A 24,861-nucleotide genomic window follows, 5' to 3' on the forward strand; every position below is an offset into this window, starting at 1 on the left:
CTGTTCTACCCAAATTGATCACCCTTGTCACCTCCAGTTGAAAACTTCAACTGACTTGGTAAGACATAACCTGCCCCGCATAATGCCATGCTGGCTGTCCCTTATTAGCCCATACCTTTGAGACATGAGACACTCACCAGTCTGTAGTTTCCTGGAAAGTCCCCGTTTTCCTGCTTGAACAGAGGAACAACTTTATCCACTCACCAGTCTCCGCAACCCCTCCAGTGCCTGGCAAGGATATCAGATCCTGTTGAAAGTGGGGTGTTGATGCATTTGTGTCATGATTGTGTTTTGTTTCAGCCCTAACATTCAAAGCAGTGTAAGAATGTCTTTGTGCAGCAGGCGAGGTGTGATGAGACTGAGCCTTCATACAATTGCAAGATGTTGAAAATTTGCCATTATTTATGAAAACAGTGATAAATTTCCATGATCAACATTTCTGTTACACTGCAATGATTATCCCGTGGCATGTAAAATCAGAAAGATACGATAAAATGAGACTGGGTCATATGCAGGGAGAATGTTTGCCTTTCATGTCTATAGAAGTAGTGAAATATTTCCGTGAATCTAAAAGTCACTTTTCCGTTCATTGAAGGACACAATCATCGCCTTGGAAGCTTCATCACGATACTACTTTGCATTTCTGAAGAGGGAAGAAGAAATCAATATGCAAATTCAATTCCATGGTTTTGGAAGTCCCATTGAGAACACGATTCATTTGCGCCAGCACAATGCTCTGACCGAGAAAGAATTGAAGGTGAGCTTGTAGTTTAGAAGATCGCAGCAATTTATGCATCAACTTCTTCATCGATAATGTTCCATTGCTTTCAAACTGCATTTTCCACTCTGCAAGATAATAACTGTTAGAACAAGCAACAGCATCGGCAGATGGTCTATGGGGAATGCAATGTTACAAAACCCAATCCATTCAACCACATATTTCAGATATGTCAACAAATTAAATATTCCAGCACAGGATAAAACAAGGAAGATGAGAGTGAGGAGGCAATAGCTCTGATGACAAAAGAACAGAAATTTACCTTTCTCCATTCGAGCAAAAAAGCAGGCACACAAATAAATAATCATCTAACAATGCACGTGTGCAACGGAGGCTACAGGGGGACTAAAAATGCCGAATTGTTGTCATGCGTATTGCTGAAAGGGTGATTGAAACAGAATCTGTGGTAAATTTGAAGAAATACAGATGATGCATCTCAGGATGTTGGAGGAAGAAGATTTATGGACTGAGGCAAATTGTATTGCCCTTTTCAGGAGTTATTAGGTTCATAATGAATTGAAAGACTTCCTTCCGTGCTGAAAGCTTCAGTTTCGTTGCAGCTGAATCACAATTTCTGTTCCTGGTAGTATTTAGCAAACTGTTAAAAGTGAATGTCACTGCACAGAATTCCAAACATGACTGCAATCAGTAGAGAAAATATCCAAGGGGTATGATGAGTTGTATCCTCTCATGTTGAACAATGCAGCTACAGATACAATGGAGGCACTGATGATAATCTTCCAAGAATCCTTAGATTGTGGAAAATTCTCAGAGGATTCAAAGATTGTGAACATAACACCATTATTGCAAAGATACTTCGACAAAATAGCAAGCCAGTATTGCCAATTTAGGTTAACCTGGGTAGATGTTCATGCCGGCAATGAAAGATGAAATAACAGGATACTGAGTGTGCCATAACATCCTACAGAGTTAACATCCTTTTATAAAGGGGAAATAATACTTGACAAACTTGCTACAGTGCTTTGAGAAGGAAACAAACATTACTGATGAAGGACCACCAGTTGATGTAGTACATTGAGATTTCAACAAAGCATTTGATAAGGTACAGCTCATAAGGTGTCTCAAATGAAATGAGCCCATGTGTTCAAGGGTAGTATGTTCGGATGGACAGAGGACTGCATCGTAAATAGAAGTAGAGTTGTAGCAGCAGGATGGTAACTGACAAGTCATGTACGGCCACAGAGCGAATGCTGCGGAGGCCATACACCTCATGTTGACTGGGTTGATTTCGGAAATGGCGTAGGGGATTGCTATGCTTAGGAAAGTTGGGCAGGGTGGGACTACGTTCATTGGCGTTTATAAGATTGAAAAAATCTTATTTTTTCAACATGTAAGATTCTAAAGAGGCTTGATAGTGTATATCCGTAGAGATTACTCCCATTTGTGAAAGATTTTACGACCAGAGGCCATATTTTCAAATTGGTTGCCTATTAATTCAGGGAAGAATTACTTCTTTCAGGTTGTAGCACTCTATTGAACACTTTAGCCAAGAAGATTTTCGAGGTAATGCCATTAATCATATGCGAGGCTGTAACGGCCAGGTTAATTTTTAAATCAAGAAACAATGATCATGAGAAAAGGGTCTAGGCCTGAAACGTCAGCATTTGTGCTCCTGAGATGCTGCTTGGTCTGCTGTGTTCATCCAGCTTCACACTTTGTTATCTTGGATTGTCCAGCATCTGAGCTTCCCATTATCAGTGATAATGAGAAAAGGGTAGTCTTTACAGTGGAAGATACTTCAAGGATCCCCTTGTTACTAAAGAATACAGGGAGGAATTAAACACATCGCTACCACACCATCACTACCATGAGAGAAGTAGCAGTAGACAATCTAATGGAGTGAAAGCAGATTAGACTCTTTGCCGTGATGGTTTACTTTCTAAGATTCTCAACAATGAGCTTCAGAGTCGGTGTATGCGTTGATTGTAATTTCCCAAAAAGGCTTAGATTCTAGAGAAGCATCTGAGGGCTGGATAACTGCCGATGAGAGATACCTATTTAAAAAGGAGAGAGGCAAAAAGAAGATAACTACAACCGAAACAACGTAACATCTATTGTTGGAAATATGTGGCAATCAACTATGAAGAAAATAATAGCAGGACATTTGGAAAATCAGAATCTAATCAAACAGAATCCCCATAGATAATGGGAACTGCAGATGCTGGAGAATCCAAGATGACAAAATGTGAGGCTGGATGAACACAGCAGGCCAAGCAGCATCTCAGGAGCACAAAAGCTGACGTTTCGGGCCTAGACCCTTCATCAGAGAGGGGGATGGGGTGAGGGTTCTGGAATAAATAGGGAGAGAGGGGGAGGCGGACTGAAGATGAAGAGAAAAGAAGATAGGTGGAGAGAGCATAGGTGGGGAGGTAGGGAGGGGATAGGTCAGTCCAGGGAAGACGGACAGGACAAGGAGGTGGGATGAGATTAGTAGGTAGATGGGGGTGCGGCTAGGGCTGGGAGGAAGGGATGGGTGAGAGGAAGAACAGGTTAGGGAGGCAGAGACAGGTTGGACTGGCTTTGGGATGCAGTGGGTGCAGGGGAAGAGCTGGGCTGGTTGTGTGGTGCAGTGGGGGGAGGGGACGAATTGGGCTGGTTTAGGGATGCGGTGGGAGAGATTTTGAAACTGGTGAAGTCCACGTTGATACCATTATGCTGCAGGGTTCCCAGGCGGAAGATGAGTTGCTGTTCCTGCAACCTTCGGGTGGCATCATTGTGGCACTGCAGGGGAGGCCCATGATGGCCATGTCATCTAAAGAATGGGAGGGGGAGTGGAAATGGTTTGCGACTGGGAGGTGCAGTTGTTTGTTGCGAACTAAGCGGAGGTGTTCTGGAAAGCGGTCCCCAAGCCTCCGCTTGGTTTCCCCAATGTAGAGGAAACCACACCGGGTACAGTGGATGCAGTATACCACATTGGCAGATGTGCAGATGAACCTCTGCTTAATGTGGAATGTCATCTTGGGGCCTGGGATAGGGGTGAGGGAGGTGGTGTGGGGGCAAGTGTAGCATTTCCTGCGGTTGCAGGGGAAAGTGTCGGGTGTGGTGGGGTTGGAGGGCAGTGTGGAGCGAACAAGGGAGTCACGGAGAGAGTGGTCTCTCCGGAAAGCAGACAGGGGTGGGGATGGAAAAATGTCTTGGGTGGTGGGGTCGGATTGTAGATGGCGGAAGTGTCAGAGGATGATGTGTTGTGTCTGGAGGTTGGTAGGGTGGTGTGTGAGAACGAGGGGGATCCTCTTGGGGCGGTTGTGGCGGGGGCGGGGTGTGAGGGATGTGTTGCGGGAAATATGGGAGATGCGGTCAAGGGCGTTCTCGATCACTGTGGGGGTCAAGTTGCGGTCCTTGAAGAACTTGGACATCTGGGATGTGCGGGAGTGGAATGTCTTATCGTGGGAGCAGAAGCGGCGGAGGCGGAGGAATTGGGAATAGGGGATGGAATTTTTGCAGGATGGTGGGTGGGAGGAGGTGTATTCTAGGTAGCTGTGGGAGTCGGTGGCCTTGAAATGGACATCAGTTACAAGCTGGTTGCCTGAGATGGAGACTGAGAGGTCCAGGAAGGTGAGGGATGTGAACTGAAGGTTGGGGTGGAAGGTGTTGGTGAAGTGGATGAACTGTTTGAACTTCTCTGGGGAGCAAGGGGCGGCGCTGATACAGTCATCAATGTACCGGAGGAAGAGGTGGGGTTTGGGGCCTGCAGTGACAGTGCAGCACTCCCTTAATATTGTGAAAGATTTTACGACCAGAGGCCACATTTTCAAATTGGTTGCCTATTAATTTAGGGGAAGAATTACTTCTTTCAGGTTGTAGCAATCTATTGAACACTTTAGCAGAGAAGGTTTTAGAGGTAATGCCATTAATTATATGCTCGGCTGAGATGGCCAGGTTAATTTTTAAATCAAGGAACAACGACAATGAGAAAAGGGTAGCCTTTACAGTGGAAGATACCTCAAGGATCCCCTTATTACTGAAGAATACAGGGAGGAATTAAACACATCACTACCACACCATCACTACCATGAGAGAAGTAGCAGTAGACAATCTAATGGAGTGAAAGCAGATTAGACTCTTCGCCGTGGTGGTTTACTTTCTAAGATTCTAAACAATGAGCTTCAGAGTCGGTATGTGCATTGACTGTAATTTCCCAAAAAGGTTCAGATTCTCGAGAAGCATCTGAGGGCTGGAAAAATGCTGATGTGACGTCCCTATTTAAAAAGGAGAGAGGCAACAAGAAGATAACTACAACCGAACCAGCCTAACATCTATTGTTGGAAATATGTGGCAATCAACTATGAAGAAAATAATAGCAGGACATTTGGAAAATCAGAATCTAATCAAACAGAATCACCATAGCCTGATGAAAGAGAAATTATGTTTGGCTAATTTGTTTGGGTTTTTGGAGGAAGTTTTGGGAGGAGAATTAATAGAGGAAAGCCAGTAAATGTGTTGTGTTTGGACTTGGAGAAATCATTGAGAATGTACTCAAAAGTAATACGCTAAGAGCTGAGGTTTTGAAGGCAGTATATTGCTATGGATCAGTATGCTTTGCACGTTCTGGGAGAAGAGATGACATCTCGAGTGAAATGCACCAAGTGAATATATATTTTGGGGAACTTGGTGGCAATGCGGTAAGTCAGTGCAGAGTGTAAGAGGTGCCATTTGCTTGCTTTTTTTGCCTGATAGTTCATAAGCATTTTTCTTTTGAGACAGGGTGAATTGAAGCCAGAATCAGGGACCGAGAGGGTGAACCAGGTTCATTGGTTGGTGATCGCTACTGGTTTAAGAATCTATTATCGGTAGCTTTCAGATTGAAAGTAAATCGGAGAAATATTTACAGGCTACAAACTAAAAGACCAGAATGTTTTCAAATCAAATTAAGATCGAAGTAATGGAAATGGAGATGCCAGGCCAGATGATGATTTGTACCTATATGACGGGGGAGTGGTCAGGCCCCAGACTCCAGCTTACGGTTGATGAACTGGAATCTCAGTTTTGACCAATCAACAGATCATGTGGGGCAGAGTTACCAGGGAATGCTGTGCTTCAGGAGGCAGTCACACACCTTAGATTAACTAGCTGAAACTCGGTCAGTGGCCAATGACAAAGAACAGGGCAGGTGGAAGGATCCAGGATGTAGTGCAGAAGGAACCTTGGCCTTTGATCCTATCGAACAGGTTTGAGATTCTTTCTTCGTGTGTGGATGAGAGTGCAGGGTATATGGAAGATGAGTAAACTGACTATAGCACGGTGGTGCAGGTGGGACATTCAGGAGGGGATAAAACGTGAAACGTGGTTATAATCAGAGGTAGTATAGTTAGGGGAATGAACACTGTTCGTTGTGACCAGGATCGAGAGTCTCGAAAGTAGTGTTGCCTGCCTGGTGCCCAGGTTCAGGATATTCCATCTCGGCTACAAAGGAACTTGAAGTGGGAGGAGTAGAAATCCAGCTATCGTGGTCCATACAGGTACCATTGATATGGAAGAAAGAGGAAAGAGGTTCTCCTGAGGGATTATGAGCACCGAGGTGCTGAGGTGAGAAAGCAGAACCAGAATGGTAATAATCTCTGGATTATTATCTGAGCAATTTGGCACGGTGTGAACATAATTATAGATGTACATTGTTCAAATGGTGGCATGGCAGAAATGTGTTTGAATTCATGGGACATTGGCATCGGTATGGGGAAGGAGGGAGTCGTTCTGTTGTTATAGGCTCGACGAGAATCATATTGGGACAAGTATCCTCGCAAAATACAGAGCTGGGTCTGGGGCTAGGGCGTTAAAATAAAAAGTGTGGAGTGGGTGAGCTCAGTTGCATGGAAAATTGTGGAAAAAGTTAGAAGCTGGTAAGTGCTCAGCAAAGTTTCCAGAGCAAGTAATAGGACAAAAAGTATGGAAATGGTCAGGAGTCTCACTTCAGCTGCAGCAGATAAGAAGGGTGGCTGTAAATGCCAGACTGAAGATCTTGTATTGAATTGCAGGGAGTGTATGAAACAAAGTGAATGAGTTTGTGGTGCAGATTGAAATTGACAGATACATCACTCTGGGTATCACAGAGAGGTGGTTGTTAGGGGATAAGTGTTGGGAACGAAATAGCCAATGATTCATGTCCGATAGAAAGAACAGGCAAATGGACAGAGATAACAAAGTGTGGAGCTGGATGAGCACAGCAGGCCAAGCAGCATCTCAGGAGCGTAAAAGCTGACGTTTTGTGCCGATACCCTTCTACTTCTGTGTGTTCATCCTGATCCACACTTTGTTATCTTGGATTCTGAAGCATCTGCAGTTCCCATTATCTCCGATACAAATGGACAGAGATGCCAGGGTTGGCTTGTCAGTCAGAAATGAGGTCGCGCTGAAGGAACCACAGCTCTTGTGCTTGTTTATTAATGACTTGGAGGAAAGAGGTGCATGTGCTGTGGCTAAATTTGTAGATGACTGAAAAAATATTTAGAAAGACAAGGCATGGCCCAGAAACAGAGATTTACCAGGATGTTACTTGGATCGGAATGTATTAGCTATAAGGAGGGTTTGGTGGAAATGCTGTGTCATGATAAATGTAATGAGATCAACCATGATCTCACCAAATGATGGAGGAATATTCAATGGGCCAAATGACTTTTTTTGTGAGTCTTCTTGTTTGACAATGCATTCATGAAGGTGTTTTTTTTTCTCTCTTGGATAAGATGTGAAAATGAAATATATACGAGATAAAGGGAACTGCAGATGCTGGAGAATCCAAGACAACAAAATGTGAGGCTGGATGAACACAGCAGGCCAAGCAGCATCTCAGGAGGACAAAAGTGCTCCTGAGATGCTGCTTGGCCTGCTGTGTTCATCCAGCCTCACATTTTGTTGTCATGAAATGTATACACTTCCTTTTCATCTGGGAATAAACAATTGTTCTGAACGATTTCCATTGACTAATAGCAATCTGACAAGCTTCGCAATGTAAAGAGATTTTTAGTTTCTTTTTAATTGTAAAGGTATTCTTTGGAATTAATTTGGCATATATTATTTGCATCTCAGGAAGTATGTTCATCACTGCATCTCAAAAAGTGCTCTGTTGTATGACAACAGCTTTTTAAAGATCACTTCAATGGTTGTGATTTTGAGTTGCCATAACACACATTAAATTACACTGTTGGCCAATCTGTCCATGATTATTTCATTATCTTATGCTTCAAACAGACAAGGAAATATTGGTGATGCAATGAAGTGTTTGACTCTCAAATATAATTGCTGTTATAGTTTCCACTTGGAAGAAAGATTCACATCAAATTGACTGGTCAAGGAAATGGGACACTGACTGTGAGTACTTTGAATGTTCGAGTTATTCCTAAAATGAAAGTTATGACCTTGATGATTTCTCTTTCATGCAGATATGAAGAGACTCTTTTAAAATATCCTCTCGGTTAGTGGTTCAGGCATAAAAGTGCAATATGTATATTTATGTATATACATGTACATGCGTCATCTGAAAAGATGATGAGTATAAATCACTTGTGACAAGGTGAGAATGAGTTATCCAGATAGTAAGAACTGCCAATGTTGGTGTCTGAGATAACACATTGTGGAGCTGGAGGAACACAGCAGGGCAGGCAGCATCAGAGGCTCAAGAAAGTTGAGGTTTTGGGTCAGGACCCTTCCTGAGAAATGGAGGGTGGAAGGGAGCTCAGAAACAATTAGTGTGGAGGGGGAGGAGGTGCTGGAGAAGGTAGGTGGGATGGTAATAAGTGAGTACTATCCAGATTGGAACAGATTTTCCCCAGGGGGTAATGAGTACGAATTCCAAATCACTCTCAAAATCTTAGTGACTGTTAACATTGATGTTTTTTGTCTGTGTGTTTCAGTAATTGCATGACAGTTGAATGGTTCGTTGAGAGTGAGGAACCTATGGACTCTCACACACCAAGATGGAATTTAGTTCGAAGAGTGACTTCAAAATAGTTGCTTGCTTTTAAAATCTTGACCGTTTTTGCTGTCCAGTTGAATGAATTTAGCTCATACTGCTTCAATAGGAATTAGTGTTTAATAGGAACATATTTGTGAAACTTACAGTTCCGTAAGTTTTAGCATAAACTGGTGCAGCCTTTCGGTGCTTGCAAAAAGGCTCATCTCTCCATTAATACCGAAGGAAAATTGGAGTTCAAAAGTAAGTTCACCCGCTGTCAGGGAATGAAATGTTAATGTTGACTCGAACATAATTTTTAAAAAAGTCATTTCTTTGTGTAACACTGAACTCAAATTAAAATTTGGATATGGTAGTTTTACAGACGGTTGGATATTGAATTCATTTTAAATGAGGGTGAAGATCACTTTAAATCCAGCATATTTGTGAAGAAAAGAAATAGCATGTCAAATTAAATTAACTGCATGACTCTTCATAGCCCTATATGTAGAATTTCATTCTGAACTATGAGACAGTTGTGACCCCATACTACCTCAGTGCTCATGGCAAGAGTAAGACTCCTGTTTGACGTGCTGTGCACTGCATGGAATGGCGGCAACATCAGATTCATTGATGCTTGAGAATCAAAAGAATATGACGATAAGATTTAAAATCAAAATCTCATTGAACACTTCAAGGAATGTATTAGGAAGATTTGGAAAACATGTATGACTAAGAGAAGGTGGTGGCGCAGATCACATAGACCTGTGTGCTAAAACTTATCACAAATTTCACATTGAATGGAACAGTTTAAACAGGCTGGAGGAAGCAGACATGCCAGCCCAAACTTTTTGAATTTGAACATTCTGTTCGTAAACATCAGCAAAATTGTTGGAAACATGTTTATTCTTTCTCTTTTATTGCACAGAACCATACGATTAGACTGTTTTGATGAGGAATTTAAAGATTATGTGTCCCATCCGTTTGACTCACCGTTTGGTACCATAGGTTGGTACGATCTTCGTTCGAGAAGAAAAAGGGATGTTCCAGACACAGAAAATCGTCAAACCATTTACTACAAAGTCCGTTTCTGGTTAGTATTAATTAATGCAGTTAACATTTTTAGCTCGACATGATTGCACAATGGAGTCAATAAGAAAATTCCATCTGATATTCCACATAAATTTTAAGTGGATATTAAAGCAGCTCATTTCTTTTTCACGCTGTATGCTGCTTTTAAGAATGGTTGTCTTCTTGTCGAAATGTTTAGCTTTGACTCCATGTCTTCTTCCATTAGCTCACATTGAAACACATGTTTCTTCAGCCAAAAATGCACGTTTACCCGGTGTAGCTTGACTAACCTTCCCCTGTGGTCGTTCCCCTGAAATCCCCTGCAGTAGCTCCCCTGAAAAACAACTATACCATTTTGGATACTGTTCCGGGGGATGACTTAGCAGGGGTATGCAGTAGGGTGCAGGTCTCTGGCACAGAGTCTGTCCCTCTTGCACAGAACGGAAGCGGGGATAGGAAGAGAGTGATAGTCATTGGGGACTGAATAGTTAGAGGGACTGATAGAAGATTTGCCGGGAACGAAAGAGACTCACGATTGGTGTGTTGCCTACCAGGTGCCAGGGTCTGTGCTGTCACGAATATCCTGGGTGGCAAATTGGCTCGTGCCATTCGGTTGGATTTAAACGAGCTCAGAAGGGGGATGGGAAACTGAGGTGTAGTCCTAGTACACAGGAGGATGAGCATAGGGAGGACATGGTCAGGACCTCACTGTCACAGAAGTGTGCTGGCAGACAGCAAGCTGGATTGAAGTGTGACGACTTTAATGCCGGGAGTATCCGGAATAATGTAGGTGAGCTTGCAGCTTGGATAGGTACCTGGGACTTCGATGTTGTGGCCATTTCGGAGGCATGGATAGAGCAGGGTCAGGAATGGATGTTGCAGGTTCTCGGGTTTAGATCTTTCATTAAGGTCTGGGAAGGTGGTAAAAGAGGGGGAGGTGTGGCTTTGTTGGTCAAGGACAGTCTAACGGCGGCTGAAAGAGCCTTTGAGGACTCGTCTACTGCGGTTGTATGGGCTGAGGTTGCCAAGGAAGGTTTGTCGACTGAGTCAGTGTGGGTGGAAGTTCGGAACAGCAAGGCAGCAGTCACCTCACTGGGGGTTTTCGACAGACCCCAAATAGCAGTTGGGAGATCGAAGAACTCATTGGCCGGCAGATTGTTGAAAAGTGCAAACGTATCAGGGTTGTTGTTGTGGGTGACTTCAACTTTCCCAATATAGATTGAAACCTCCTTAGTGCAGATGGTTTGGATGGAGCCGTTTTTGTCAGGTGTGTTCAGGAGGGTTTCCTGACTCAGTATGTGGACAGGCCGACGAGGCGGGAGGCCATTTTGGATTTGGTGCTCGGCGATGTGCCAGGACAGGTGTCAGATCTCGTGGTGGGAGAACACTTTGGCGACAGTGACCGCAAGAGCCTCCCATTTACCATAGCCATGGAAAGGGAAAGGAGCAGTTACCAGGGGAAGATATTTCACTGGGGTCAAGGAAACTATGATGCTATCAGACAGGAGTAAGTACAGATTGGGAGCAATTGTTCCACAGAAAGGGCGCAGCAGACATGTGGATGCTGTTCAAGGAGCAGTTGTTGCAAGTGATGTATAAATTTGTTCCTCTGAGACAGGTAAGAAGGGGTAAGATTAAGGAGCCTTGGATGACGGGTGCAGAGGTGCTTCTTGTCAAAAAGAAAAGGCAGCGTACGTAAGGTGGAGGAAGTGAGGGTCGAGCACAGCTTTAGAGTATTACAGGCCTGCTCGGAAGGAGCTCAAAAGATATTGCCTGTACAATTGTTACCTGTTACAACCTTTGCGTCCACGCTTGCTCATTCAATGGTGTCAAGATGCCAGCAGTGCATGTACCTTCTCCATCCCGTAATGCCGTCAGCTCACACAAGACATAGTCCTTCCTTAAAATCTTCTGATCAACCAAAGTTCATTGTAATGGACATTTTAGTTATCTATCATGAAACGAAAACTGATTCTGACTGGCATGACCTGCAGTGCAAATGAATATAATCTGTGAAACGAGATTCCTTATGGGCTTGCAGCCGCTACAAATAATTGCTTTTCAAAGACGTTGCAGACATACATTTTTTTCTCCTATCACCTTAGATTATTTTTTTGTTTATGCATGTTGTGTGGGTTTCCAGTCAGGCCCATAAACACAGGTTGATGCAGTCACTGTTACAACACGGTATTGAAAGAGAATTTGTGATCTTTGGAGTTTCATTCCAGTGTATGAAGGAGTGCACCATCAAGCCACTTCAGAGCACTACTGGCGACAAATTGTTGCAAGTTTTCAAGTGTTACTGATCGTCACATAAAATATGGCCTTTTTGTTAGAACATAGAACATAGAACATAGAACAGTACAGCACAGAACAGGCCCTTCAGCCCACAATGTTGTGCCGACCATTGATCCTCATGTATGCACCCTCAAATTTCTGTGACCATATACATGTCCAGCAGTCTCTTAAATGACCCCAATGACCTTGCTTCCACAACTGCTGCTGGCAACGCATTCCATGCTCTCACCACTCTCTGCGTAAAGAACCTGCCTCTGACATCCCCTCTATACTTTCCACCAACCAGCTTAAAACTATGACCCCTCGTGCTAACCATTTCTGCCCTAGGAAATAGTCTCTGGCTATCAACTCTATCTATGCCTCTCATTATCTTGTTATGCAGATTTATATGTACACACAATAAATAGCAACTTACATTTGGGACACTAGTACTTAAATACCTATATATAAGACAAGCCCGTAAAATATTTCAATTTCACTCAGACAGAAAGGGACAGGCTAACAGAGAGGGGGAGGGGGATATTTTGCTCTTGTTCAAACCTTCAGGGATCAAAGCATTAGGGTTTAAAGCTGGGTGAGATGCAAGAACAGATGCAGTCAGTAACCCTCGGTGAGTTGGGGGGGGGGGCGGGTGCGGTGGAGAGGAGGATGAGGAGAATGACAAGACTAAGATCATCAAATGTTATTTAGCAAATTTGTTCCCCTTAAAGGACTCTAAATTGAAACAATTTCAACACATATGCAATTTTGGTAAATGAATGAGAACAGATAAAGGAATAATGTTTTACAATTTGTATTCTGGGTTTTCTAAATAGGAAAATCAGTTGGGGAGGGGAAAGATTTGATATTTTTCAAAAAGAAAAAAAATCACCAGGTTATGTTTTGGTTTCTGTCAGAGCAACTCAGTTTGTAACTTGCATTTGACATTTTAGAAATTTGTTTGGTGACTTAATTTCGTGCAGGGATGGAAGAAAACTTTGTTGAGTCATACGACTAATTTTGTTTTAGTGAGAAACAAGGCTGAGGTAGTGTTAGTCTGAGGGAAAGTTAGAAGAAAGATGTGGTTCAGATATCAGTCCCATAAAAATTAGATACTTTGGTTGACAGGAAAATATTTAATGGAGGTTGGGCTTCATTTTAATCTGTACAGTGATAAAGTAAGGGAGGAATTAATAGACTCAGGACAAAACCATTGAAAAGTCCAAGGGATAGAACAGGGCACTGCAACGGGTAAAGTAAAATGAACAAACTGCCTGATCTTAGGAGGGAATGGATAAAACAAAGCAACAGGAAAGGTACTGGACAGGAACAAACATAAAAGTTGCTGGAAAACTCCGCAGTCTGGCAGCATCTGTAACATTTTGGGTCCAGTGACCATTCCTCAGAACTGGTTGTTGCTAGGAAAATGTCTGTTTATATACAGAAGATAGGTTGGGGTGGAGAGGGTAAGGAGTAAATGATAGGTTAGGGTAGAGTCCAAAGAGATAAGAGCAGTTGGATAATGGGGACCGATAGTGACAACAATTGGTAGCATGTAATGGCAGACTATGTGACGACAAGTCAACACAGTGTGGAGCTGCAGGAACACAGCAGGTCGGGCAGCAGAGGAGCAAGAGAGTCGACACCACGGGTCAAGACCCTCCACCAGGACTGGGAGGGGGGGAAGGGAGCTGGGACATAAATAGAGGTGGGGGGGTGGGAGAGGAGATGAGAAGATAGCTGGGATGGTGATAGGTAGGAAGGTTGATTGACAGGTTGTGGCAGACGCTCCGCAAATCGGTTACTAATGCAAAGGCCACATTGGGAGCAACTGATACAACAGATCATTTATTTCCCAACTTCCTTCCTCCTCGCCAGTCCCGATCAAAGTTCCCGACCCGAAACACCAACTCTCCTGCTCCTCCGATGCTGCCCGGCCTGCTGCATTCCCCCAGCTCCACACGGTATTGACGCCGACTCCAGCATCAGCAGTTCTTGCTGTCGCCATGTGATAACAGGCCCTGGTGGGTGGAGGTAAGTGGCTAGGACACGGGAGAGTTTAGGCCCTAAAATTATTGAACTCGATATCAAGTCCAGAAGGTTGCAGGATCCCCAAGTTGAAAATGAGGTATTGCTCTTCCAGCTTACAGTGAGCTTCACTGGAACACTGCAGCAAGGCTGAGACAGATGCTGGCCAGGGAACAGCATGGTGTGTTGAAGCAGCAGGCCACTGGAAGCTCAGGGTCTTTTTTGTGGGCAGAACATAGATATTCTGTGAAGTGGTCATACAGTCTATGCTTCATTTTCCCAGTACAGAAGAGACCACATTGAGAGCAGCAAATGCAGTAGACTAGATTGTGGGAAGTACAAGTGAAGCGCTGCTTCACTGGAAGATACGTCTGGACCCTTGGCTACTGGAGAGGGAAAGGCAATAGCAAAGTAGAGGTAATTGGAGGTAAGGTCATAGGAGATTTGTGATGGAAATCAAAGTAATTGATAGGTCAATGCGCTTTTTGCAACTTGAGGTGAGGAAGATTCAGCTTGTCAGTCACAGTCACATCAATACTGTCAGTGGGGCATGGATGAGATGCACTACAGAAAGCATGCTATCTGGGTGCATAATGACCTAGTACAGCAACTGCTGTGCCCAGGACTGCAAGAAACTAAAGAAGGTTGTGTGCATAGCCCACGCCATCACAGAAGTCAACCTCCCATCCGTGGACTCCGTTTATACTTCTCGTTGCTGCAGAAAGGCTGCTAAAGTAATCAAAGACTGCTCCTATCCCAGTAATGCTCTCTCAGAATCTCTTCCATTAGGCAGAAGGTACAGAAGCTTGAACCCACACACCAGGAGGTTTAAGTACACCTTTTTGCCTGCCACTGTTAGACTGTTGAATGGACTCTGTAACTTTAAATGATGTTCTTGCTTTGTGCACCTCCTGTGCAGTTGTGACCTGTATGCCTTGCTCTGTCTAAGCACCCTATAATCTGTATGTCCTTGCTTGCTATGGTCTCCTTGTACTGCTTGCAGAATGAAGCTTTTTGTTGTACTTGAGTACATGTGACTATAATAAATCAAACCAAGTCAAACAAATGCCAAATACAATTGCAACAAGACCTCACTATTATTGAAATTCCAACCTCCAAGTAATAAATATCAAGATTCTGTTTGCCATCTTAATTACCTGCTATACCTGCTAATGTTTTTGTGTTGAATCCATAATCATGAAGTGCAAGAACATCCACATCACTCTCTGCTGTGCTCGTATGGAATCTGTTTTCATTTCAGTAGTCTGTCTTTTGATTCTTCCTGCCAAAGTGCATGACCTCATTGCCCTACATTAAACTCCATCTGCCATATTTTTGACAACTGTGTGTGGAGTTGGGTAGAGTACTTGTGGATTGGAAGGCAGGACGTTAGAATTTGGTGTTTGTAAAGTGCTATGGGGAAAGCAGTGCATGTGCTCCCTTTTAAAAGTTAATGCACTTTTTCTATGCTTCTGTGCGTTACAGTCTGTCCTTTCTCCAAATCATTAGTATAGACTGCAAATAATTGAGACCCCAAGACTGATCCTTGTGACATTGTTAGTTATGTCTTTCTAAAGTGAAGATGCCCCATTAGTCCTGACTCTTTTCTACATTTTAACCAATGCTTAGCTTATACTAATACATTCAATACCATGTGTTCCTATTATGTGCAATAAGGATTATGGAATTTCATGCTGTTATGTACAGACATGCTATAAGAGTACCTGAAGTTGCCCACCGGATGTAAATATATTTAGCATTCAAATAATTGGAGAAGACCTCTTTCTTTATAACTGTGCATTCTGATGAAGGGTCTAGATCCGAAACGTCGGCTTTTGTGCTCCTAAGATGCTGCTTGGCCTGCTGTGTTCATCCAGCTCCACATTTTGTTATCCCCAATTTGTTACCAATTGTACGTCATTGCCCCAAAGATACCTATTGCAGCCATTGTCTTGTTCATTTAAATACATTGTATTTTGATCTTTGCTGTTAGTAGCACTGATGAGTCAGATCCCAGAGTGAGGCCTGGCTTGACAGGTCATGCATTTTCTTCCTTTTTTTCCCCTCTTTATTCACAGTGTGGAGGTCAGTCACATGAGGCTACCAGTGTACTTTTTGGACAAGTTTATTATGCAAAAGTCACCAACTATAACAGTTTACAAGAGCTATTGGAACTAACTCATTACCAAAACTAAAAAGATTCTTCCCTTTTGCCACCAGCAATAAACTTTAGACACCGAAACCTGAAGCATCAGTACTAATTCCACACTAAATTACCTTACTGAGCTGGCATAGATTGTTGTCTGGTTTCTTTCCACACACTTCTTTGCATTGGCCTGATATTGCTTTAGTTGATCCCCGATCTTAAAACCAGTGCTAACTCGGCCTAATTATTACTTAACATGGGTTTCTTAAACTCGTGTTCAAAGCTTTGAAGGGGTCTTCCTGTCATTTAGCTAAACTTACGTGACTTAGAAATGGTGTTTTTAACACCCTTAAATGATCTTTGATTCTTTTTTTAAAATAAAATGTTCTACAAAGAATTAAAATCCATTGTTCGTCTACTTTAAAATCCAAGTTCCCAAGTGATGTCATGAACCTTCATCACACATTGCATCTGAATACTAAGGAAAGACAGCCAGCTGAATTCAGTAGAGTGTTGACAACTGTTTTCTTCTGATTTCGTTTAGCCAATGCGCCTAGGAAGAATTTAGCTCCCTCTGCATTCCAGGGTCTCTGATAATTCTCTCAAGTGGGCATTCTTCACCTGAGAGTCTTGGACTAAATGTATTGGAATGGTATTCAAGCAAGAAGACAGAAATAAGTGGTAATTTGTGCAGATCCCGTATTTTTCATCTTTCTCCTACACTGTATCTCCTGCCATTCCAAAAAAAAGTATGCTTTTTTTTTCCGGGTGCACTCTTGTTTTTGCACCTGCCTTAGCTGAAGGATGCAGATACTAATTGTTACATCCAACTGGTATCTGAGCCATATCAAGTACACAACATAAGCTAAGGATCCTGGTGATCAACATGGGTGGGCTGAATACATTATTGGCGTCAGGGAGCTTGATTAGCCAGTGTAAAAAGCATTAAGTATGGGGGTATCCATGGATCTGGTTCCTGGATTACAGTCATGGGAGCTGCCCTGATTTTGCTGGTGCCTTTTTGTTGTTTTTCCCAAAATCTCTTGGTTGATTTCTGTAAGCTGCCAGCAGTTGGGCTGAATGCGTGATGCATGTGCGGGACATTCTAAGGTTCCAATCATTTAAGCGGTTCACAATTGTAGCCTCAATGAAAGAAATGATCTTAACCATGTAGTTTTCTTTGCCTGCACTCTTGCTGTTCTCTTCAGTAAAAAGGAAGTGGCAAGCATTTATAATCTTTTGTGGTGTCAGAGCTTTTAAATTTGCTAATTACAGTAGCTAGGTGACCCAAAATGTGGTTTGTAACCTCTGTGGAGAGCTGTTGTATTTCACTTTTTTATTCTTTAAAAGTTTTACCAGCGGGGCTATAAAGGGAGGAAATGCCAATTTAAGTATTTTACATATCAAACCTTTTTAAAAACTGTCCTGATCTGAAAGTACTCAGTTTTCTGTATAACACTTGTTCAATTGCAGAGGTCACCTGACCCTATAATGAATTGCTCCAGCAATCACCTGAGCTACTCTGCAATGTTGTGAACAATAACCTCCCACGGTTTATTGAATATGGCTTATGAGGAGTAAGTAATTGTTTTTGAATTATTGATACAAAAACACCCAGCTATGCTTTCAGAAACAGTTTGAAATAAGGAGACTGTAACCATTCTGAAGCGTATGTTTCAAAATGCTAAACAAGGTGCTTGTAGCTGCTGATCGATCCCATCTGTATTTTCAGTTCTGATTTTTCAAAGCTACAAGTCCAGATATATAATGGAAGAAGTTTTTATTGTGACTGTGTTCTGCACAAAATGCTATTTTATTCTTTACCTATTTCAATCCTCCTGTTTGCGTCTAGGAAGGGTCACTGGATCCGAAACATTAACTCTGATTTCTCTTCACAGTTGCGGCCAGACCTGCTGAGCGCTTCCAGCAATTTCTGTGTTTTGTTTCTAATTCAGTGAGGCTACAATTGTGGACTGTTTTTGGATTATTGGAGCCGTGGAGTGTTTTGTGCATGCATCATTTATTTAGCCCAGTTAGTAGCATCTTATCAAAATTGGTCCACCGAGAGATTTTGTTGGAAAAAGAATCAGATAGCACCGGCAAGATCAGGATAGTTTTCATGGTTGTAGTCTAGCAATCGGATTTGAGGATGCCCCTATACATTGTATTATTTTCATTATACTGATTTCATTATACTGGTTAGTCAAGCTCCCTGATGAATACAACGTATTCTAATTTAGAGATAGCAACAAACTGCAGATACTGGAATCAGAGACAACACAGCATGGAGCTTGAGGAACATTGCAGGACATACAGCATGTTATGCTAAAATTGCCCGTAATGTTCAGGGATGTGATTAGGTGGGTGATAAGGGGGATGGGTCTTGGTGGGATGTTCTGGGGCTTGGTGTGGACTTGTTGGGCCGAAGGGCCTGTTTCTACACTATAGAGATTCTATGATGATAAAAATAGTGTTACTGTGCTCATAAACTATGACAGGCATGGATTTTGTTTTATTTTCTTAACTGCAAATATGGAATAAAATTTGAAGTTGCTAAAACATGTTGCAGACCGAATGTTAGTGTATAATCCTGCAAAAAGACTTGATATTTAAAAGTCCACTTTAGATGAAGTAAAAAGCATATCAAGTCAGTGGGTAAGAAACAAAAAAATCTTTTTCAGACTTTGCTAAGATCAGACCATCACTAGTGTGTTTGGGAAAAAAAATGAAAACAAGATTTTTCAATTTTTGCCCATCCTAACCGTTATAGTGAGTAAACATTGTACACTATAATTACATTCTCTTACAGAGATGATACCATGGTTTTATATATCTCCACTTTTACAGCAAAGAAATTCTCATCCTGTACCCAACCCTTGTTCCACTTCCTAAATTGCTGTAGATTTCATCACAGCATTGTATCAATGTAAAGACAATGTATAATTGCAAAACTGGGACTGAATTTTAAGTGCAGGTATTATCTTCCAATTTCTTTTTGCATTTTACTTTTACATTTTATCTTATGCACTTAATAATATGGTCCTGGGAAGTGTTGTCGAACAAAGAGACCTTAGGGTGCAGATTCATAGTTCCTTGAAAGTGGAGTCACAACTAGACAGGGTGCTGAAGAAGGCATTTGGTACGCTTGCCTTTATTGGTAAGTATATTTAGTATAGGAGTCAGGAGGTCATGTAGCAGCTATACAGGACATTGGTTAGGCCACTTTTGGAATACTGCGTTTAGTTCTAGTCGTCTTACTATAGGAAAGATATAGGAAAGTTGTTCAACTTGAAAGGATGCAGAAAAGATTAAGTATGTTGCCTGGGTTGGAGGTTTTGAGCTACAGGTAGAGGCTGCATAGGCAGGGACTATTTTCCCTGGAGCGTCTGAGGCCAAGGGGTGACCTTATTTGAAATTTATAATATCAAGAGAGTTGTGATTGGGTGAATAGCCAAGATGTTTTCCCAAGGGTAGGGGAGTCCCAACCTAGGCAGCATAGGTTTAGGTTGAGAGGGGAAAATGGTTTAAAAGGTACTTGGACTGATTCTGCCACGACTGTTGAATATTAATTTTCTTCTTTTAGTCATGCACCTCTTAGTGCTTTAAAGTACTGCAAATGCTGGATCTCAGAAATAAAACTGTAATTCTGCAACGAGAAAAGTAAGTTAGTTTTCCAAGTGTGGATCTATGTGAGTCGATGTCAGATAGAGATTTGGAGTCATACAGCACAGAAACAGACCGTTCAGTCCAATTACTCCATGCTGACTATAATCCCGAACGTGTCCCACCTGCCTTGCTTGGCCTGTATCCCTCCAAACATTTGTTATTCGTGTATTTATTTAAATGTTGTGACTGGGTCCGCATCCTCCTCCACTTCTGGCAGTTCATTCCACTCACAAATTGGATATATTTTTAAAAAACCCTCATGCCTTTTGAAATCTTTGTTCTCTCATTTTAAAAATATGCCTCCAATTCTTGGAAAGCCCCTTGCCTAGGGAAAAGATTCTTGCCATTCACTTTGTCTATACCACTCGTTATTTTATAAACCTTAAGGTCACCTCTAACCTCCTACACTCTAGTGGAGAAAGGTTCCAGCCTGCTTGTTTATTACTGTCAAAAATCCTCATTTGTTTGTGTACCTGACTTTACATGACTTGCTGCGGTTTTGCGGATGCAGAAGTGGTACGAGTAGGTGAAAATGGCCAGTGCTTTGAAAAAAGAACAAAGAACAAAGAAAATTACAGCACAGGAACAGGCCCTGCAGTCCTCCAAGTCTGCACCAATCCAGATCCTCTATCTGAACCTGTCACCTATTTTCCAAGGATCTGTATCCCTCTGCTTCCTGCCCATTCATGTATCTGTCTAGATACATCTTAAATTATGATATTGTGCCTGCCTCTACCACCTCTGCTGGCAACACGTTCCAGGCACCCACCACCCTCTGTAAAGAACTTCCCACACGTCTCCCTTAAGCTTTTCCCCTCTCACCCTGAAATCGCGACCCCTAGTAATTGAGTCCCCCACTCTGGGAGGAGAAAGCTTCTTGCTATCCACCCTGTCTATACCTCTCATGATTTTGTAGACCTCAATCAGGTCCCCCCTCAATGTCCGTCTTTCTAATGTAAGTAATCCTAATCTACTCGACCTCTCTTCATAGCTGGCGCCCTCCATACCAGGCATTATCCTGGTGAGCCCCCTCTGTACCCTCTCCAAAGCATCCACATCCTTTTGGTAATGTGGTGACTAGAGCTGTATGAATTATTCCAAATGTCGTTGAACCAAAGTCCGATACAACTGTAACATGACCCGCCAACTCTTGTACTCACTGCCCTGTCCGATAAATGAAAGCATGCCGCCTTGACCATCTGGACCTGGGGACTTGTCCACCCTAATGCCTTTTAGAATACCCAACACTTCCTTTTTTTCCCCTTCATGTCCATGCCGATATGACCTAGAGCGATCAAACATCTATCCCTAACCTTAACATCTGTCATGTCCCTCTCGGTGAATACTGACGCAAAGTACTCATTAAGAATCTCACTCATTTTCTCTGACTCCTCGCTGAACTTTTCTCTGTTTTGTCCTTGAGTGGGCCAACCCTTTCTCTCATTACCCACTTGCTCCTTATGTATGAATAAAAGGCTTTGGGATTTTCCTTAACCCTGTTTGCTAAAGATAGTTCATGACCCCTTTTAGCCCTCTTAATTCCTCGTTTCAGCTTGGTCCTACTTACCCAATATTCTTCCAAAGCTTCGTCTTGTTTTCAGTCGCCTAGACCTTAAGTATCCTTCCTTTTTCCTCATTGCTAGTCTCACAATATCACCTGTCACCTATGGTTCCCTCGTCCCCCATTTCTGGTCCCCTCCCCCCTTTCTGGTTCCCTCCCCCTTTTCTGTCCCCCCTTTTCACAGGGACATGTCTGTCTGCACTCTAATCTATTTCTGTTTAAAAGTCTCCGACATATCAAATGTGGATCCACCCTCAAACAGCTGTTCCCAATCCACATTCCCCAGCACCTGCTGAATTTTGCTATAGTTGGGCTTTCCCCAATTCAGCACTCTTCCTCTTCCTTTAGGACCACTCTCGTCTTTGTCTATCAGTATTCTAAAACTTATGGAATTGTGATCGCTATTCCCAAAGTAATCCCCTACTGAAACTTCAACCACCTGGCCAGGCTTATTCCCCAACACCAGGCCCAGTATGGCTCCTTCCCGACTTGGACTATTTACATGCTGCTTGAGAAAACTCTCCTGGATGCTCCTTACGAATTCTGCTCCTTCTAAACCCCTAACATTAAGTGAATCCCAGTGAATGTGGGAAAATTAAAATCTCACGTCGCCACCCTGTTGCTTCTACATCTTTCCATAGTCTGTCTACGTATTTGTCCCTCTGTCTCACGAACGCTGTTAGGAGGCCTGTAGTACAGCCCCAACATTGTTACCACACCCTTCCTATTTCTGAGCACTGCCCATATTGCCTCACTGCTTGAGTCCTCCGCAGTGCCCTCCTTCAGCACAGCTGTGATATCCTCTCTGACCAGTAATGCAACTTCTCCACCCCTTTTGCCCCTCTGTCTGTCCTGCCTGAGGCATCTATATCCTGGGATATTTAGCTGCCAGTCTTGCCTTTCCCTCAACCAAGTCTCAGTAATAGCAATAACATACTCCCAGGTACTAATCCAAACCCTAAATTAATCTACTTTACCTACTACACTTGCATGTTAAAACAAATGCACCTCAGACCACCTGACCCTTTTGTGTTCATCATCTGCTCTCTGCCTACTCTTCCCGTTAGTCATACTGATTTCATTATTTAGTTCCTTACCGGCTTTAGTTACTACCTCCGTACTGTCCACTAACCTTCTCATTTGGTTCCCATCCCCCTGCCACATTTAGTTTAAACCCTCCCTAACAGCATTAGCAAAAGCACCGCCTAGGACATTGGTTCCAGTCCTGCCCAGGTGTAGACAGTCCGATTTTGTAATAGTCCCACCGCTCCCAGAACCTGTCCCAAAAATCTGAACCCCTCCCTCCTGCACCATCTGTCAAGCTGCTCATTTATCCTACTTATTCTTTCATTTCTACTCTGACTGGCACGTGGCACTGGTAGCAAGCTTGAGATTGCTACCTCTGCAGTCCTACTTTTTAACTTAGCTTCTAACTCCCTAAATTCTGCTTGTAGGGTGTCAACCCATTTTTTTTTTTTCGTACATCATTGGTGCTTATGTGCGCTATGACAGCTGGCCATTCACCCTCCCCCTTCAGAATGTCCTGCAGTCGATGTGAGACATCCCTGACCTGTGCACCTGGGAGGCAACATGCCATTCAAGAGCCTTGTTTTTGACCACAGAATGCCTATCTATTTGTGTTGTAAGCCTGTGCATATGAAGTAACTTTAATTTGAAGAATCAAAGTAAGAATAACCTTCAGTTTATTCATGTATTTTGTTTTTAGGCATCTCTCCCCTTTTATATGTACTTCATTACTGGCTGTGTTTCTGGTTCTAATTGGCACACAAATGGAAATAGGTTTCGTTGAGCAGATTGCTATATTTTGAACCCACACCACAATCTTTTCCAGTGTCTCTTTTTTGTGCTTTGCATAAAGAAATGTAAAATGATTTCCTGCTGTGCTATAAAGGTTGAAGTGCTGAATTTTGTGCGAAATAGAGGACAGAAAGATCTTCCTTCTGTGCCTGTCCATGGAACCCCAAATTATTTTATGGCTGCATTTCAAACCTCCAAATGCCTTGAGTTTTGGTATTTCACTCATCATAATGCTTCCTCAGATGCGCATTTTACACATTTTTGATGTCTTTATCCTGAGCACTTTTCTTTGTTCTTAACATCTCCCTGGCATGGTACCCATCTTTGCCCCCTCAGGTCTAAAGAATGCAAATCAGAATATCCGATGCATGTCTGATTTACCCTTTCATCATCAGATCTGGCAGGACCAAGTGCCCATACGTTCTAGTTTTTTCTATCGAGACCAGCTGTTACTTGGATCATCCTGGGTAATAAAAGTAGCCCCAATTCACCAACTATTTCTTTGTACATTCTCTCTCCTGCTTCTACTTTCAGCAAGTCCACAGACTTCTTGCCATAAATACCCCATATCTAGCCTCCATTTTTCTCCAAGGTTGTTATTGAGTCATACAGCTCAGAAACAGACCGTTCAGTCCATGCTTAACATAATCCCAAACTGAACTAGTCCCAGCTGCCTGCACTTGGCCCATAGTGTTCCAAAATTTCTTATTCATGTACTTATCTAAATGTCTTTGAAACATTGTAACTGTAGCCACATGCTCCACCTCCTCTGGAAATTCATTCCATACATGAGCCACTGTGTCTATAAAATTTTTAAAAAATGCTTCTTGAGCCTTTTTCAAACCTCTCTCCTCTCCTGTGAAAAATATGCCCCCTAGTCTTGAAAACCCCCCCCATAGGGAAACGACATCTCTTATTCACTTTATCTACACCTCTCATTATTTTATAAACTTTTATAAGGTCACCTCTCAACCCCTTGTGCTCCCAAAAATTCCTGATTATCCAGCCTCTCCTTATAACCCCAGATTCTTTCTCTTCTCTCTCTCTCTCTCTCTCTCTCTCTCTTCCCCCCCCCCCAATTCTTGGCAACATCCTGTTAAATCTCTTTGAACTTCCTCCGGCTTAATGATATCCTTCCTATAACAGCATGACTGGAACTGGACACATTACTCCAGAAAAGGCCTCAACAACAATGTCTATAACGTCCCAACTCCCATATGATGTCTGCCATTCTGCCTTTGTCAATCATCTTGCTTACTCAAAAAAAAACTCAGTGAAGTTTGTTGGATGCTATTTCCATTGTAGAAAACCGTGCTGACTATCTCCAATCATTCCTTGCCTCTCAATGCACTAAATCCTATCTTTGCAAATCACTTCTAACAACTTATCCACCACCACAGTCAGATGCACAGGTTTGCAGTTCCCAGGCTTCTCCTCACATCCCTTCTTAAAGGTGCAACATTAACCATTGTCCAGTTATTTGGCACCTTATTTACGTTCATAGATGATACAAGTATTTCTGCAAGCCACCCCCCCCACCCCCAGTTTCTTCCCTATCTACCCACAAAGTCCTGTGGATTTATCCACCCCGATATTTTCTAAGGCCTCTAGCA

The 24,861-nt window shown here is 42.6% G+C and overlaps 1 long non-coding RNA gene across 2 annotated transcripts in view; it reads left to right on the top strand.

Moving 5' to 3' along the window:
* Nucleotides 1-600: 600 nt before the first annotated feature.
* The window catches only part of LOC132207843 (uncharacterized), a 127,222-nt gene continuing 102,961 nt past the window's right edge, over nucleotides 601-24,861 (top strand). Inside the window, exons 1-3 of one of the 2 annotated variants that reach the window (XR_009443903.1) lie at nucleotides 601-757; nucleotides 8,042-8,101; nucleotides 9,610-9,774. This is a non-coding gene — a long non-coding RNA (uncharacterized LOC132207843). Of the gene's footprint in view, nucleotides 758-8,032; nucleotides 8,102-9,609; nucleotides 9,775-24,861 lie in introns of those variants that run through there. The other variant, XR_009443902.1, reaches the window with a different exon arrangement.

Source organism: Stegostoma tigrinum, unplaced genomic scaffold, assembly GCF_030684315.1.
Source record: "Stegostoma tigrinum isolate sSteTig4 unplaced genomic scaffold, sSteTig4.hap1 scaffold_177, whole genome shotgun sequence".
Taxonomy (NCBI): domain Eukaryota; kingdom Metazoa; phylum Chordata; class Chondrichthyes; order Orectolobiformes; family Stegostomatidae; genus Stegostoma; species Stegostoma tigrinum.